Genomic DNA, 18,291 nt, shown 5'->3' with positions numbered 1-18,291 from the left:
ATCTGCAACAATAAGAAGGTAGTTGACATGAGGATCTGTAGAATTCAAAGCAGTGAGCAAGCTATTTGGAGAAGCCACAGAATACTTAAATCCTATTATTCTGTATACTGGCATAAAAATTTTGAGTTTGTTTTTCCAAGAAGTTTTCCTATGGTCTGCTTTTGCATAACAAAACACCAGAAAACAATGATGTTTATTTTGTTTTTGTGGGAAATTGTATTGATTCATTGTTTGTTTTCTATAGTTAAACTTACTCATCACCCTTGCAGAATTCAACCCACTGTCTGTGACGTCACTGGTGTTGCTATAATCAACACAACCGCCAATACAAAAGCAGTGTAGATTCTCTAGGAGTTAGAATAAGCACTTGTAAGCTTTTCCTTTCTCCCATATATTGTGACAGATTTGTTTTTTTTTCTTAATTTGTTTTCAACGTTTGTTTATTTTTGAGAGACAGAGAGAGACAGAGCGTGAGTAGGGAAGGGGCAGAGAGAGAGAGGGAGACACAGAATTCAAAGCAGGCTCCAGGCTCTGAGCTGTCAGCACAGAGCCCGACGCGGGGCTCGAACCCACAAACTGTGAGATCATGACCTGGGCCGAAGTCGGACACCCAACCGACTGAGCCCCCAGGCGCCCCATGACAGATTTGTTTTTAAAATACAACGTAAGTTCTCAAACTTTCATCTCCACTTAGTTACAGAGTTTGCTGTCCTAATAAATTATCTGGGTTTGGATCCTGGCCCACCTTATACTCTATGGCCATGGGAAAGCCTCTTGGCTTTTCCAAGTCTGCTTTTCAATCAGTGAAATGAAACCCGGGCCTTGATGTGAAGACAGTTATATGGCATATGGCATAAGAATCATAGTAAATGCTCAAAAAAGATCATTTCCTGCCTTCATATAAGGGGCATGTTAATTTTCCTTTTATTTCTGTAGAAACCTTTCTTTTAAACAAATAATAGCAGTGTTTAATAAGGAATTAGAATTCTCATTTAGTTAAAAGATGCTGGGTAGGCAATTCAATATGATTATATTATTATTACGGAAGATGAGGCAGAGGGGAAACTTAATGGGTATGAATCTGATAAATCATCATCCTCAAACTTAAAAAAGATTTAAGGTATCAACTAGACATTCCTTACTTTAAAAAATGGGATAGTTATTTCTAAATACATGTATAATATTTGTAAGTTGAGTGCTCTATTCCTTTTTTTCTCAGAAATATTTCCCTATATTAGCTCAATGTTTCCAAACTTGCCTGATCATGAGGCTCTCCTAAGTTAAAAATAGAGGTTCAGATCCCCTCCCCCCGGAGAGGCTGATACATTGGCGCTGGGGCAGGAATCTGTACGTTTAACTGTGGTTCCAGGTGGTTCTTAGGCTCAGGCAAGGATAGGAAAGAGTGCATCAGCTGATCTGCCCATTTTGCTGATTGAGGGAAAGTGTATACGTGCAAGTCAACCACTAAAATTACATTTTTCCTAAGTCATAGCATACTTAAATTCAAACACTGATTCCTCAGAGTTAACAGCGGGTTAGCAGCCTGCAGAGATGAAAACTTAATTACAGTGAAGACTGAGAAGGTGATTTTGCCTCACGGTCTTTCCGAGCCAGGGTTAGATTTCAGAGTTAATGTACGTGCTTTCCAAGCAATTCTCCCACCCAGGGCTTTCTCACTAGTACACTGAGGACCTCTCTTCCTCCGTCCTAGCCTCCTTTCTTCCCTCTGTCCTTCCTTCCTTCCTTCCTTCCTTTCTTCCTTCCTTCCTTCCACCCACCTATTCACCTACCTAGCAAACACTAATGTAGAAAGAAAGACTAAAAGAAGCTGTCTTAGTCTGTCTGGACTGCTGTAACAAAATACCATAGACTGGGTGGCTTATAAACAGAAATTTATTTTTCACAGATCTGGATGCCAGGAAGCCCGAGATGAAGTCTCCAGCAGATCTAATGTTCGGTGAGGGCCCGCTTCTTCATAGACCACCATCTTCTCACTGTAACCTCACATGACAGAAGGGGCTAGGGAGATCTGAGGGGTCTCTTTTATAAGGGTACTACTCCCCTCCATTAGGACTCCACCCTTATGGTGGAAGCACCCCCCAAAGCCTCGACCCTAACACCATCACACTGGGCATTAGATTTCAGTATGAATTTTGGGGAGACACAAATATTCAGGTTGCACCAGAAGGCTTTGGCTTCCGTGTCACAGTACGGTCAGGAGACATGCTTACCAAGATGAGATCAACATACAAGAAAGAGACAGGAAGCCAGATAAAAAAAGGGAATGGGTAAAGAGTGGCAGGCTCACTGAAACAGAATATATATTCTCTCAGGGCGCCTGCGTGGCTCAGTCGGTTAAGCGTCCGACTTCGGCTCACGTCATGATCTCACGGTTCGTGAGTCTGAGCCCTGCTATGTGCTTATAGCTTGGAGCCTGCTTTGGCTTCTGTGTCTCCCTCTCTCTGTCCCTCCCCTGCTCACACTCTGTCTCTCTCTGTCTCTCGCTCTCTCAAAAATGAAAAACATTAAAAACTTTTTAATAAATAATAAAAAATATATGTTCTGTCAAGTCATGTTGTCCCTCTCCTCCATTCGATCACATATTTATGCACCAATTACCAGTCTGATTGCCCTTTATTAGTAACACCTGTGTATAAATGCCATATTTGTGTCTTGCCAAAGTGCTAGAAAGCCCTAAAGGACATGGCGTCTTCCGTTATTGTATCTGCCTATTGTAGCTACTCGGCAGAGGACCTGGCACATAAAAGATGATCTTAGGTTTTTGCAAATTTTAAAGTGCTACACAAAGTGATTCACATCATTAAATGTGAAACAAAAATGTTAATGATTAACCGTGCCTATCTGGCTCTCACCCTCCACAATGCCTTCTCTTCCCAGGACCCCAATATTTATGGCACTAGAATAAATTTTAACCCTGGCCACAATTCCTTATCTCTTTTGCTAACAGTCTGCTGTGGCAGTTAAGTGATCCTTGATCTTGCTTTGGTTCTGACCTTTTGTCCTGATTCTTACAACTAGACTCCTGTCTTATTCTTTGTTCCCTAGAACATTTCTGTGTAAGCTGACCACTACTTCTCTGGTAACTCTTAGACTGGGTTTAGTCTTTGTTATGGGTTGAATTGTGCACCCTCTAAAGTTATGGTGAAGTCATAACCCCCAAAACCTCAAATGTGTCACCTTCAAGTGTGACCTTATTTGGAAATAGGGTATTGCCGGAATAAGATGGGCCCTTAATCCAGTATGATCAGTGCTCTGATGAGAAAAGAAAGACGACTGAAGACAATACAGAAGGAGAGCACCATGTGACGACAGAGGCGGAGACTGGAGTGACACAGTCACAAGCTAAGGAACACCAAGGACTGTGGCCACTGCCAGAAGCTATGAAAAGGAAAAGAAGGATATTCCCTAAAACTTTTGGAGAGAGCATGGTCCTGCTGACACTTTGATTTCAGGTTCCTAATCTCCAGAACTGTGAGATGAGAAATTTCTATTGTTTGGAGCCACTCAGTTTTGGGGGTACTCGGTTAGGGGAGCCCTAAGAAACTAATGGAGTCTTGTTGCTAGTTTCTTTGTAGACGCTACCGACAAGTGCTGAGTGTTAGCAATTGCTTATGCCTGCTGCGTGCACATACATCAGAACACCCATAACTAATGGAAATCTGGTTGAGAAACCTATATTCATAGGAGTACTCCTTAGATATCTGCTAGGCAAAATACCTTTTCTTCAACTTCCGCAATGATTGTGTTCTCCAAGTATGTCACAAATTCCACGGCAGGGCGGGAGGGGGGCAAGGTCCAACTCTAAGTCCTCCAAAATATTAAAATAGTGCCTAGCCATGTATCAACACATTTTCTTTTTCCTTGCTGATGTTTATTAGTAGCTTTAAAGTTGGAAGAACAGGAAGAAAGCACACAAGAAAAAGCAACAAATATAAAGGCTCATCTACATGAATGGAAGCCTACTTAGCCAAAGATGGATTTATTTGTAATTCAATAAATAGCTGTCTGTCCTCTAACCTGTCAAAATGTGATATGTAACATCTTCATGAATAAATGTGATTTCAAAAGAGAAAAAAAAAAGAAACACTGCATCACTATCTTTGAGAGAATGGAAAGTATTGTATTTTATATGCACGGAAAATGATAAATAACTATTGCATAGATGTGAAAAATCACAATGCATCTTTTTTTTTTTTTAATAGTAAATCGAATGCTCCTAGTGAAGTTGATAAATTGATGGCTCAGCACATCTAGGGACTTGTTTACTCTAGTCTGCAATTGTCCTTGCCACAAAGGCTAAATTTTGCTCGCTCATGGTTTGCAGGATATAAGGACATAAAATAGATTTGTAACTCCTGGGTCACAGAAATCCCCTCATTCTTGTATCTAACTATGAAACCCTTAGGACTAGGCTAGTGTGCAATACATTCAATCAGTCATGTACATGTGTGTATACATACTTAAGTGCACACTTGTATATGTGTACTGTAGTGGTAGCGGGATAATTTCTCTCTTTTTTTAAAAGTTTATTTCAAGAGAGAGAAAAATGCATGCATGCAGATGGGAAGGGCAGAGAGGAAGAGAGAATTCCAAACAGCTGATGTGGGGCTCAATCTCACGTGAGATCATAACCTGAGCCAAAAACCAAGAGTCCGAGGCTTAACCAACTGAGTCACCCAGGCACTGCACCATTTTTTATTTTAGAGAGAGAGAGAGGGAGAGAGAGAGAGAGAGAGAGAGAGAGCACAGAAGCAGGGGAGAGGGGCAGAGAGAGAGAGAGAGAGAGAGAGGGAAAATCTTAAGCAGGACTCATGCTCAGCACAGAGCCTGATGGGGAACTCGATCCCACGACCCTGGGATCTTGACCTGAGCTGAAATCAAGAGTCACATGCTCAACGGACTGAGCCTTTGAAGCACCCCGGAATAATCTTTTTTTTTTTAAAAAGTGTTAAAATATATCAACATATAAACATTATATTACATGAAATATAAACACGCACCCAGATGCACACTAACACATCCCACCCACACATACATATGCTGCATGCAGCAAGAGTAAAATTATTATTTGAATTTGAATATTATAGTAAATTACTTTTTCATATGGACCATGAAGTGATAAAGAAACCAAAGCAATTCTTGTAGAACCAATTTGTCCCACCTGTGAGAACTTCCTCACCGTTTTAAAATAATAGACAAGTTCCTTATCTGAAGACTAACTGAAGGATACCATTCTCACTCTAAAAGCTGACCACATGCTTCTCTGTCCATTCTAGGGCTGACAAAAATGCTTGGAAACTCCTAAAACGTGGAAGCTCGAGAAACACAGAATCATGTATATTAAACTTCAGGCAGAAAGACTAGTTGAATACCATCCCCCCACCAACAAATCTTCTTGGGCAAATTATAAGTAAATTGTGGATGTACTGCTAGTCATGTTTGAGAAGAGATACATGGGTAGGGAGAAGTAATCGAAAAGGGAGGTAATGATATTGTGACAGATGGATATTTGAAAGCCTGAGCAATGTCAAAAACCTAGAGGTTAAAGCAAAATGGAATAGAAAACTAGAAAGGACCTAGCCTATGATGATTAAGATTTAGTGGGAATGATGGTCAGTCAAAGCATATATATGACTTCTCTTCTCTCTAATGGCATTCTTTTAAAAGTACCTAAGAAGTGTGTGTGTGCATGTGTGTGTGTGCATGTGTGTGTGTGTGTGTGTGTGTGTGTGTGAGAGAGAGAGAGAGAGAGAGAGAGAGAGGAAGGGAGAAAGAGAGAGAAAGAGAAAGAAAGAGCAAAAGAATAACCTGAATTATTAGTACAATAAGTTGATAAGAGATGCGAGCCCCAGGGAACAGACATTTGCTAACAGTCACCCTAGATCTAGAAACCTCAAGAATATTTACTGTACATGGTGCCAATAAGACCAGATTGGAACTGAAACAAATAAACAGAAATGCTCTAGGGTTCCAAAAATGTACTCCAGTTATGAAGGCAAAGGCTGGAGGCAGGGTTTGAAAGACTGAGAGAGACTCAGAACAACTGTCTTGGCCAGGGAGAAGGGGAAATTCAGGGACGACTGGGTAATGAAGTCAGATGCAGAGGAGGCTTTCCTGGGTAGCAGGCAACAGGGGCAGCAGCTCCGGAGTAGTGTCTCAAGTGTCCCTCATTGATTCACTGGCAAGCGCCTTATTGAAATCGGATCCCAGGGAAAAGGCATTTACTAAGAACAGCAGGCCACAGACAATGTAGCAATGACTTTGAGGTATGGTTTTCCCAGGTGATCAGGCTATTTTGCTAATATATTGAAGAACTTCTTGGTAAATTAAGCAGGGGGCTGAGTATTATGTGTAGTGACATCATAAAGCAGGCCATCAGTGGTGGCAGAGTGAGGACCATCTTCCTCAAAAGACAGGGTTGTTCTACACAAGCCAAGAGGTCTGTGCACACTGGGCCTAGATCTGGCAAGGTAACATTGCTAAACAGGAAATGGGTGGCTGGAAAAGGACAAGAACTAACAGATGCATTAATGGTATGGGTCTCTCTCCTACTTGTCCAGGCAATGCTGGAGAACTAAGAGAATGCCTAAGATAGCATCAAAATGGAAAATGAGAATCCAGGAAGAATCCACTCACCTAAGGAGATCAGACCAGGGTAGAAAACTCCCTGAAGAATAATTAGGGGGAAAAAGCAGCCTATGGAAAAGGTTTTGTGCCTTAAAGAGCACCTAGGAAAGGAGATATAAATGACTAAAGAAAACAAAATTTTAAGAATACCTTCTCAGTATTAAAAGTCTTTCACAGGAATTACAGAGCCCTTTGTGGCTTAGCACTGCATACTTTCCTGATCTCACCTTTTGCCACACTCAGTCACTTCTGGAATTCTGTCCCCCACCCAATAATAACAAAGCACCCCTCCTTATTCCATAACCACGTAGTGTCAGAGAAGACCCACCGGGGAGTTAGACACTCATCAATTGTGAACGCAACTCAAATGGAATGAAATTTGGAATCAAAGAGATAGTTTTAGCAAAGAAATAGAAGATACAAAAGGGTGGAAACTTTATAACTGAAAACCACAATAACTCAGTGTGTGGGATCAACAACTATCCCTTCTGAATAACATACAGAGAACAGAGACTGAAGAAAAAATGATAAATTATTACAACACTGTGGGACAAGATCTTACATTGCTGTAATCAGAGTCCTGGAAGACGAGGAAAAATGTGCAGAGCTGAAAAAGTCAAGAAATAATGGCTGAAAACGTCCTAAATTAAGCAAAATACATACTTCTTACACATCTGAGAGCTGAGGGAATGCCAAAGAGAATGAACCAAAAGAAATCCATACCAAGATATGTCACAGTCAAACTTATAAAAACTAAAAACAAAGAAAAAATCTTGAAAGCAGCGAGAGAGAAGTGACACCTGACTTTTAAAGGAAAAACAATTCAAATGGCGGCAAATTTCTCATCAGAAACAAAGAAGGCCAGGAGGAAGAGACACAACACTTTTCAAGTGCTAAAAGAAAACAACTCAACGTAAATGGTATATCCAGAGACAATATCCCCTTCAAGAGTGAAGGGGAAATTAAAACATTCTCATATGAAGGAAAACTAAGAGAACTGCCCACAGAATTATCCTCAAAGAATGGCTAAATAAAAAATAGAAATGAAATGATAAGAGAGAGAACTTTGGAACATTAGAAGGGAAGAAAGAATACAATAAACAAAAATGTGGGTATGGGGCATCTGGGTGGCTCTTTTGGTTAAGTGTCTGACTCTTGATTTTGGCTCAGGTCACGATCTCATGGTTCTGTAAAATCAAGGCCCCTGCTGGCTTGGGATTCAGCACAGAGCCTGCTTGGGTTTCTCTGTCTCTCTCCCTCTGTTTCTGCCCCTCTTGTGCATGCACTGAATAAATACATAAACAAACATTTTTTAAATGGGTAAATACAATAGACTTTCTTTCCTCTGAGTTTTCTAAATGATTTTTGTTGGTGTAATCAAACATAACATCAATGTGCTTTTAAATGTATATAGAGGAAATATTTAAAGCAACTATATTATAAATGGAGACAGTAAAGGGATACAAAGAGAAGTGACTTTTATATTTCACTCAAAGTGATAAAATGATGACACCAATAGATTGTGATAAATTATGCACAAATATAAAGTAATACCTGGAGTAACCACTATAAAGGCTATACAAAGAGCTATACCCCAAAGTACTATAAATAAATCAAAACAGAACTCTTAAAAATGTCCGAGTAACCCACAAGAAGTCAGGAAGAAGGAAACAGCAAAACAAAAAACAAAAACAAACATAAAACAGGAAAACAGAGTTACAGACTTAAGCCTTACCATATCAACAATTAGATTAACTGTAAGCAGTCTAAATAGGCCAATTGAAAGAGAGATTGTCAGAGTAGACTGAAAAACTTGTCCCAACTGTATGCCGTCTGTAAGAAACTCACTTCAAGTATTAGAAGATAGGAAGGTTAAAAGTAAAATGATGAAAAAGATATATTCTCCAAACATAAATGGAATAAAAGTAGAAGAAAAATAAAAGTGACAGCATTAAGTGGACTTCAAAGAGAAGACAATTAGCAGAGATGGAGAGACACATTTACAAATGATAAAGGGCCAAATGCCATGAAGACATAGCATTCCTAAATGTGTGTGCACCAAGAACTGGTAGAGCCAAAATGAGAGGTAGATGAATCACAAGAATCATTTGAGACTTCAGCATCAATCTCTTAAAACTTGACAGAATAAATAAATAAAAAAAATCAGCAAGGATCAGGAATAACTCAACAACACCATCAACCAATGGTATGTAACCAGCATTTAGAAATGACTTGCTTTCAAAAACACCAGAATGCAAGTTCTCTTCAAGTGCACAGGAATCATGTATCAAGATAGGCCACAGACTGTAAAACAAATCCCAACAAATTCAAAAGAATTGCCATCACATGGAGTGTGCTCTCTGACCACATTAGAATCAAAGTAGAAGTCAATAACAGGAAATCTTGAAAGTCTTGAAAACTAAACAATACTTCTAGACAATTCATAGGTGAAAGAGGGAGTCTCAAGGGAAATTAAAAAGTGCATTAAACTGCATGAAATGGAGATGCAGCACATCAAAAATTGAGGGACATAAATAAAGCAGTGCAGAAAAGAAAATTTATAGCATTAAATAATATTAAAAAAGAGGAAAAGTTTTAAATCAATAGTCTAAGGTCCTACTTCAAGAAACCAGGAAAAGAAGAGCAAAATAAAACTGAATCAAGCAGAAGGAAGGAAATAATAAAGGTAACAGCAGAATTCAATAAAACTGAAAACAGAAAAAGCAATAGGAAACACCAACGAAATAAGAGATGGTTCTTTTAAAATATCACTAAAACTGGCAAACTTCAGCAAAGTTGATAAAGAAAAGAGAGAAAAGATACAAATTATCTGTAATCTGTATCCTGTAGAGATCAGGATATCTCTACAAAAGGATAATAAGGAAATACTACAAATGACGCTACACTCATAATCTTGACAATTAAAAAAATTTTTTTTCAACGTTTATTTATTTTTGGGACAGAGAGAGACAGAGCATGAACGGGGGAGGGGCAGAGAGAGAGGGAGACACAGAATCGGAAACAGGCTCCAGGCTCTGAGCCATCAGCCCAGAGCCCGACGCGGGGCTCGAACTCCTGGACCGCGAGATCGTGACCTGGCTGAAGTCGGACGCTTAACCGACTGCGCCACCCAGGCGCCCCATAATCTTGACAATTTAAATGATATGGACCTATTCCTTGGAAATACAAATTACCATAACTCACCATTATGAAAGAGTTTGAATAGTCCTATAACTATTAAAGAAATTGAATGTGTAACTTAAAAGAAATATCCAGATCCAGATGGTTTCATTGGAGAATTATAAAGCTACACCAGTCGAGACACTGTGTTATTTGTATAAAGACAGCCATACAGATCAATGGAGCAGGATAAGGATTCCAAAAATAGACCCACATAAGTAGAGCCAATTGATTTTCAACGAAGGTGTCAAAACAATTCAATGTGGAAAGGATAGTTCTTTCTTTTTTTTTTTTTTTTTAATGTTCATTTATTTTTGGGGGGGGGGGAGTGAGAGCGGAGAAGCAGCAGTGAGAGAGGGAAACGCAGAATGCGAGGGAAATGCAGAAAAGCCCAAGCAGGCTCCAGACTCTGAGCTGTATGCACAGAGCTTGATCCAGGGCTCAAACCCATGAACCGCAAGATCATGACCTGAACTAAAGTCGGACACTTGACAGACTGAGCCACCCAGGTGCCCCAGGATAGTTCTTTAAATAAATGGTGGTGGAATATTTGGGCATCCACAAGGAGAGGAATCTCGATCTATAAAAGTTCTAGAGAAAAACACAGGAGAAAATCTTATTGACCTAGGGGTAGGCAAAGATTTCTTATATAGGAGTACAAAGTGCACAAACAAAAACATAAGTAAATTAGACATTATCAAGTCATAAAGTTTGGCTCTTCCAAAGACAGTCAAGAAAAATGAAAGGCAAACCACAGACAAGGAGAAATTATTTGCAAAACCTATATTCAATGAGGAATTTATTTCCAGAATATGTATAGAACTCTGACAACTCAGTAATCAGCCAAACACCACAATTAAGACTTGAGTAAAAGATTTAAGCAGACACTTTAGAAAAGAAGACTCAGGGGTGGCTAATGATCACCTAAAAAGAAGTTCAAAGTCATTAGTCACTGGGGAAATGCAAATAAAACCACAATGAGCTATCACTACATGCGTATTATCATGGCCCCAACAAAAATAACCAACTATCAAGTGAAGGAAATAAAAGATTAGTATAAATTCTTGTACACTGAGCAACTGCAATGTTCACAGATTGCTGATGAGAATATAAACCGTACATTTTGAAAGTTTGGTGATTTTTTATAAAGTTATACAGACAGTCACTATATAACCGAGCCACGTATTCTAGGCATTTACTCACAGAAGATGAAAATTTGTGTTCATATAGAAACCTGCACGCAGATGCTTATAGCAACTTTAATTAACATCCAAAGGGGAAACAACACAAATAACCAAATGGGCCTTTATATACACAGAATACCATGTAACAAATAAAAAGAGACAAATTAAGGATACATAAAACACTGTGGATTCATGTTTAAAGCATTATGCTAGATGAAAGAAGCCAAATAAAAAGTAGTACATACAGTATCATTCCATTTTTATGATATTCTAGAAGCGAAAATTATGGTAACAGAAAGCCAATCAGCGGGTGCCAGGGACTAGGGAATGGGAAGAAGGATTAATCACAAAGGGCATAAAGAAACTTTTTGGGGTGACAGAAATGTTCCGTGTTATGATGATGAATATATTCGTTGACGTAATCAAGTCTGCACTCACAAGTTGTAAATTTTATGTATATTATATCTCAATAAAGTTAACTCCAACACAAAACAAGTGAACCAAACTCTTCATCAATTTAAAAAACACAACCACATGGGAAAAATATAATCATTTCAAATAATTTTGTAATATATTACTCTGACCAAATACACTGATGCATAAGAATAAATCTTAAACATCATATTGAGTAAAAAAGAGCAAACAGAAAAACAAGTAATTCACTTATATTGCCTTCAGAAACAGAAAAAAAACTTAGTTTTGTTAAAGGATATAAACATAGGGGGGATAAAAAGTAAAAATAAGGAAATAAAGAATTAGTATAAATTCTTATACACTGATAATTGCTAAAAAAGGAGGGAAGGAGAATAATCCAGGAGGGCCCCATAAAAAGATTCTGGGGTGTGATGATATTTCTTTTTTTTTTTTGGTCTTGGTATTGGTAAAGATGTGGACATTTCATAACTGTTCTTTAAAAGAATGAATATGGTCTCATAAACTTCACTGTAAGAATGTCATATATCTCTGTATTTAAAAAACTTAATTATAGCCATTAAAGAATAGAGATACAATCAATAGCTTCCAAACTAATAAAGGGGAAAAAGTATCATAGAAATTCTATTGATCCAAGGCAGGGAAGGATAAAATACAAAAAAAAAAAAAAGACACAGCTGAGACTGAAAACAAGATAAACATCTCTTTGAAACAGAAACTGAAAAAAATGCAAGCGGTCAGCAGGGCTGAGCCTACGGGCCTGCTGAGCTCTGGGTATGGAAGCAGCAACTGGGAGTTTCAGCTATGTAAGGTGACACACCAGAAAAAGATCCATCCAGCACAAGGAATTAGAGAGCTAGAATCACAACTCAGTGCCAGGGACTGGGGTGGAGTTGCCCTGGTCATGAAAGGGCACTGGGAAGGAAAAAATCAACAAACTGTGGCTGACCAACACAACATGTGGCTACAGTTTTTAAGAAGCTACGGGCATAAGGAAATGGGAAGACACATAAACAGCCTCGTAAACAAGAATGGAAACCAACCACCTGCTGGCTCAGATCATGATCTGCATTCTGTCTATGCCACAGGAGAACTTGCGCATTAAGCTCTCATTATATTACATAAGACCTGGTTCTGGACTGGGAAGCCATATGATTCTAGTGGAGGCAACCAAACATGTGAGACTAAGAGACTGAGAGAGAGAGACAGAACTTCCCACTCCAAATGAAGCTGCAAACTACATCCCAAAACATATGAAATAACTACACACAGTCAACAAAATCACTAATTAGAGTGTTTTGACAAAACCTTTAAAATCAGTGGGTTTTGAATGTAACTGAAAATAAAAAGGAATGAAGTTCTCATACATGCTACAAAATAAACACCCCAAAGACATTTTGCCAGGTATAATAAACCAGACACAAAAGGACAAACACTGTAGGATTCCACGTAGGTATCTAGAATAGACAAATTAATAGAGACAAATAGCAGATTAGTGATTATCAGAGCCAGGGGGAGGAGGAATAGGGAGTTGTTGCTTAATGGTTACAGAGTTTCTGTGTGGATTAATCAAAGTTTTGCAAATAGCCGTGATGGTTACATAACACTGTGAATGTAATTAATGCCACTGAATTGTACTCTTCGATACTGTGAAAATTGTAAATTTTATGTTATACATCTTATCACAATAAAAATAAAATATATAAGGCAAAATAGAGCTCAAGGAAGGTATACACATCCACAATTACAGTTGGGGGGGCGGTGCTTACATGCACATTACCTATCATAAAATGATAGAACTAGTGAACAAAATTAGAAAGGTTATAGTACACTTAAATAACAGACCTAAACTGCTTGATTTGGTATACTTACACACATGTGTATATAAAGATTGCTCCCAAGAAATACATAAAATATATTATTCTAATGTGTACATAGCATGTTTAGAAAAGTTGCAATGCTTTGGGTATTCTTTCTTGGTATCTGGTCAAAAGAATCAATAGTGTATAAATTATAATCTCTGCAATAAAATTAGAAATAAATTTAAGATTGTTTAAAAGGAAATTTGCCTATAACCTTCCATATTTGAAACCTTTAAAATGTAAAGAGGATATCATAATAGAAAAATCATAAATGAACACATGTGAAAGTGCTACATATCAAAATTTATCAGATGCAGTTAACTGGGATTTAGAGGTAAATTTACACAATTAAATATATATATACATATGTACTATGTATAGGTGCATAGTATATACATATATACCTACATATAATCAAGTGATTTTAGGGTGCCTGGGTGGTTCAGTTGGTTAAGCATCCAACTTCAGCTCAGGTCGTGATCTTACAGTTCAGAGTTTGAGCCCTGCATCAGACTCTGTGCTGACAGCTCAGAGTCTGGAGCCTTCTTCAGATTCTGTGCCTCCCTGTCTCTCTGCCCCTCCCCAACTCTCTCTCTGTCTTTCTCTCTCAAAAATAAATAAACTAAAAAATTAATTTAAAAAATGAAATGATTTAAAATTAATTAGTTCAACATCAAGATCAAGACATTAGAAAAGGAACAAGAATAATCTGAAGAAAATAGAATATAGAAAATAATAAATATGAGATCAAAAATCAATGAAATGGAAAATAAAAAAAAAACGAGGGAATTCACAATCTTTTTTTTTTTTTTTTAGTTTCAGGTGTACGATTTAGTGATTCATCACTTATATACAACACCCAGTGTTCATCACAAGTGTCCTCCTTAATACCCAATACCCATTTAATACCCAACACCCCTCCCACCTCCCCTCTAGCAACCCTCAGCTTTTTCTCTACAGTTAAGAGTTTGTTTTATGGTTTCCCTCTCTCTCTTTTTCCTTCCTCCTCCCATATGTTCATCTGTTTGTCTCTTAAATTCCACATATGAGTGAAGTCATTTAGAATTTGTCTTTCTCTGACTGACTTATCTCACATAGCATAATATTCTCTAGCTCCATCCATATCATTGCAAATGGCAAAATTTCATTCCTTTTTATGGCTGAAAGTAGATTTATACTTTTATTACGGTAACAAATAGTTGTTGAAGTCAGATCTATAAACATATACAGAATTATTATACTTAAATTCATATAGACCAATATTTACATTTTTAAGTTACAGTTTTGAAATCAGAAGACGAAGTACAGCTTAAGTTTGGAAGAAAGAAAGAGAAAAACACAAAACAAAAATAGACAAAGCAGTAAAAACATAACTATCTGTTTCTGATACGTAGAAATGCTCAGAAAGCTACATCTTCTTAATCTTATTGTCCAAATCATTAAAATATGGATGATTCAGTGCCATTGTGCCAGAAATTCATTTGGCAGGATCATAGACCAACATTTTTGAGAACAGATCCAAGCCATTTCCATCCAAGTTTTTGACACGGGATGCCAGACTTCCTGGTTTCCCCTTGGGAAATGTATTCTTATAGTCCTATAAAGATTCTACACTTCATTATTGGCGGTGGCCAAAGCTCTGAAAATTCTGAAGAGTTAATCAATTTCTGAATCCCCATGGAAAAGTGGTTTCTTAGTTGTTAATTCTGTAAACATGGTGCCTAAACTCCAAATGTCAACTGGAGTTGAGTAGCGAGCTGACCCCAGCATTACTTCTGGAGATCTATACCACAGCATCACTGTCTCATGTGGTATATTCTAACAGGTATTCCAAAAGCTCTGGCAAGGCCAAAATCAGCCAGTTTAATTGTTCCTTTGTCATCAATCAATAGATTTTGAGATTTTAAGTCTCTGTGCAGAACTCTTCTGGAGTAGCAAAACACAGTCCCTTGTAGGATTTGGTACAAGTAACTCTTAACAAGTGAAGATTCCATGAACTGACCAGGAGGGATGGAATCTAAGTATTTCTTGACATCCATGGAAGAGAATTCAAAGATGAGATATAAGCTGGAACCTTGCATAAGCACGTCTTGAAGACTGACTATATTTGGATGACAAAGTTCTTTTAATAAATTTCCTGAACTGCAGTACTAGAAACCCTTCCTCTTCACTTTCTAGTCTGATTTTCTTCATGGCTACCACTTGACCTGTAGTTTTGTGTCTACCCTTACACACAACTCCACAGGTACCTTCTCCAATTTTTTCTATTTTGGTATAGTCTTCCATAGTTAACCAGTGAGGTGGTACGTCCCGGCTTTATTATCCCATGACGAAAGTGGCGGTGGCTACCACATCGGCGTCACTCTCGCCTCAACTTCTAAGAGCCAGGTTTTTCTTTTTTTCTTAAGCACTACATTTTTAATATAACTGTTTAATCACGAATAGAGCTTAGTGACTGAGAGAAAAACTGTGCCACTGACTAACAACAAGGAGAAGTGTAATTCAGACCTAAAGGGAAAATGCAAAAACCTTAGCATCAAACAGACCAGGAGTCAAATCTGGACTCTACCATGTCCCATTGGCGTGACCTTTAGCAAATATCATTTCTCTGATTCGGAGTTTCCTCCTCTGCAGAATAAGGATCACACTGCTCACCTCACAGAGAGCCGGGAGAATTAAATGAGAAACCAGGTATTCAGAGGTCAGCATTACTGCCCAAATCATGGTAGGGGTTCAACAAATATTAGTTCCCTCCTACTGCCTCCCACGTAACTTTTATCAGCAAGCATCATAAAAGGGTTTGGAAACTGCTAAAATGTATTTCCTCATGTCTGGATTCACATCATACATATACCACAATTTCTTGATCCATTCATCGGTCTGCGGACATTTGGGCTCTTTCCATAATTTGATTACTGTTGATAATGCTGTTATAAACATCAGGGTGCATGTATCTATCCCTTCGAATCAGTATTTTTGTATCCTTTGGGTAAATACTTAGTAGTGCAATTGCTGGATCGTAGGGTAGTTCTATTTTTAGTTTTTTTGAGGAACCTCCATACTGTTTTCCAGAGTGGCTGCACCAGTTTGCATTCCCACCAGCAATGCAAAAGGGTTCCTCTTTCTCCGCATCCTCACCAACATCTGTTGTTTCCTGTGTTGTTAATTTTAGCCATTATGATGGGTGTGAGGTGATATTTCATGGCAGTGTTGATTTGTATTTCTCTGATAATAGTGATGCTGAGCATCCTTTCATGTCATATTGCTTTTTAGCATTAGTTCGCTAGTTAAAACAGTAAGGAAAAAAAAAAATAGGATAGTAGAATTAAGAAATAAGAGCCCAAACTGTTTGTATTTCAGATTTGACTATTGTCTACATAGAAAATTCAAGAATATCTATAGATAAACCCTTAGAATCAGTAATGTGGTTAGTGATGCTACTAGATACAAAGAAAAGAATCTACAATCCTCATATATCTCCAGTTACAAAGTAGACTTTTTTCTACTACTATTAGGGTAGTAGAAAAAAATATTCCGTTTATAACAGTGACCAAAATTTATGGGTGTCCAGAAAGAAATCTAAATGATTTTTTACAAAATAAACTACAAAACATTATTGAAGGATGGAAAAGAAAACATAAATTAAGAGGAAAAAATGCCAACTCCAAAAATTGGAAGACTCTCCAGCAAAGACGGAAATTCTCTTCAAATAAATCTACAAATTAAATATAAGCACAAAGCCCCACCAGAGTTTTCCATGGAAATTGACAAAGAACCAAAAATCTCAAAGACAAATTTGAAGAACAGGAAGGGAGACATGTTATAAAGCAACAGTATTTAAGACTGTCTAGTATTAGCCCAGGGACAGATAAATCAAGCAAATAAAACAGAAGTGAGCAGTAGACTCAAAATAGCCCTGCTCACATATGGAAACCATATATAACAAGTATGTTCAAATGGATACACCATTCAATAAAAAGTCTGGTCCAACTGATTATGAATACAGAATAAAATTACATTACTACCTAACATAATATACTGAAAAAAAATCCCAGTTGGATGAATATCTAGCTGCAAAAGACAAGCTAGTGTTTTAGAAAAAAAAAGTAAGGTAACATCTTTATGACATTATTGATAGTGATAGTTTTTATTTACATTACAAGTAAAGACTTGGCATAAACCAAGAATATAAGGTAAAATGACATTCTATTGACATCTCACCACTTGCAGATTTACTTTTGAACATGTGGGCTTTAAAGTTGCCAAGAAAGGGGAGTGGAGAGCTTTCAACCGGCTTGGAAGTAATATGTAACTTCCACTTAACACTCAATTAGCCATGAACAGTCCCAACTTAATTGCAAGGGATCCTGGGAAACATAGGGGTGCACTTGGAACCTGGGTGGTAGGGGTGACTAATACTTGGCTCTTCCACAGGTTCTTGATCTATGATTTCTATATTTCATTTAATCAAGCCGTTATTAATTTTCTATCGCTGCTGTAACGAATTACCAAAAACTTAATGCCTCAAAACACCTTCAACTTATTGCATTGCACATTTGGAGGTCAGAAGTCCCACATGGATTTCACTGGGCTGAAACCAATATATTGGCAGGGCCATGTTCCATCTAGAGGCTCTATGGGATAATTCATTTTTTCTTGTCTTTTTGATCTTCTAGAGGCTGCCAAAATTCCTTGAACATGGCCCTGACCAACAATCAGATCATTTCAATCTCTGCTTCTATCATCAACTCTCCTTCTCAGACTTTCCTGCATTTCTCTTTCACTTATGAGGACACTCATGATTACATTGGACACACCCAGATAATACAGGGTAATCTCCCCATCTTGGGATCCTTACCTTAATCCCATCTGCAAAGTCCCTTTTGCCAGATAAGGTCACATATCCACAAGCTGTGAGCATTAGGATGTGGCCCTATTTGTAGAGCCATTATTTTGCCTACCACACATGGAATGATCCAATTCTT

The 18,291-nt window shown here is 37.9% G+C and overlaps 1 long non-coding RNA gene and 1 pseudogene across 1 annotated transcript in view; both read right to left on the bottom strand.

Annotated features, from left to right (window-relative positions):
- LOC123606273 overlaps positions 1–18,291 on the bottom strand; it is a 117,688-nt gene that overhangs the window by 77,385 nt on the left and 22,012 nt on the right. The window lies entirely within an intron of this gene.
- LOC123606272 lies at positions 14,921–15,592 on the bottom strand (annotated as a pseudogene).

The sequence above is a fragment of the Leopardus geoffroyi genome, chromosome A2 (genome assembly GCF_018350155.1).
Source record: "Leopardus geoffroyi isolate Oge1 chromosome A2, O.geoffroyi_Oge1_pat1.0, whole genome shotgun sequence".
Classification (NCBI taxonomy): domain Eukaryota; kingdom Metazoa; phylum Chordata; class Mammalia; order Carnivora; family Felidae; genus Leopardus; species Leopardus geoffroyi.
This window is presented reverse-complemented; position numbering and strand designations above follow the sequence as displayed.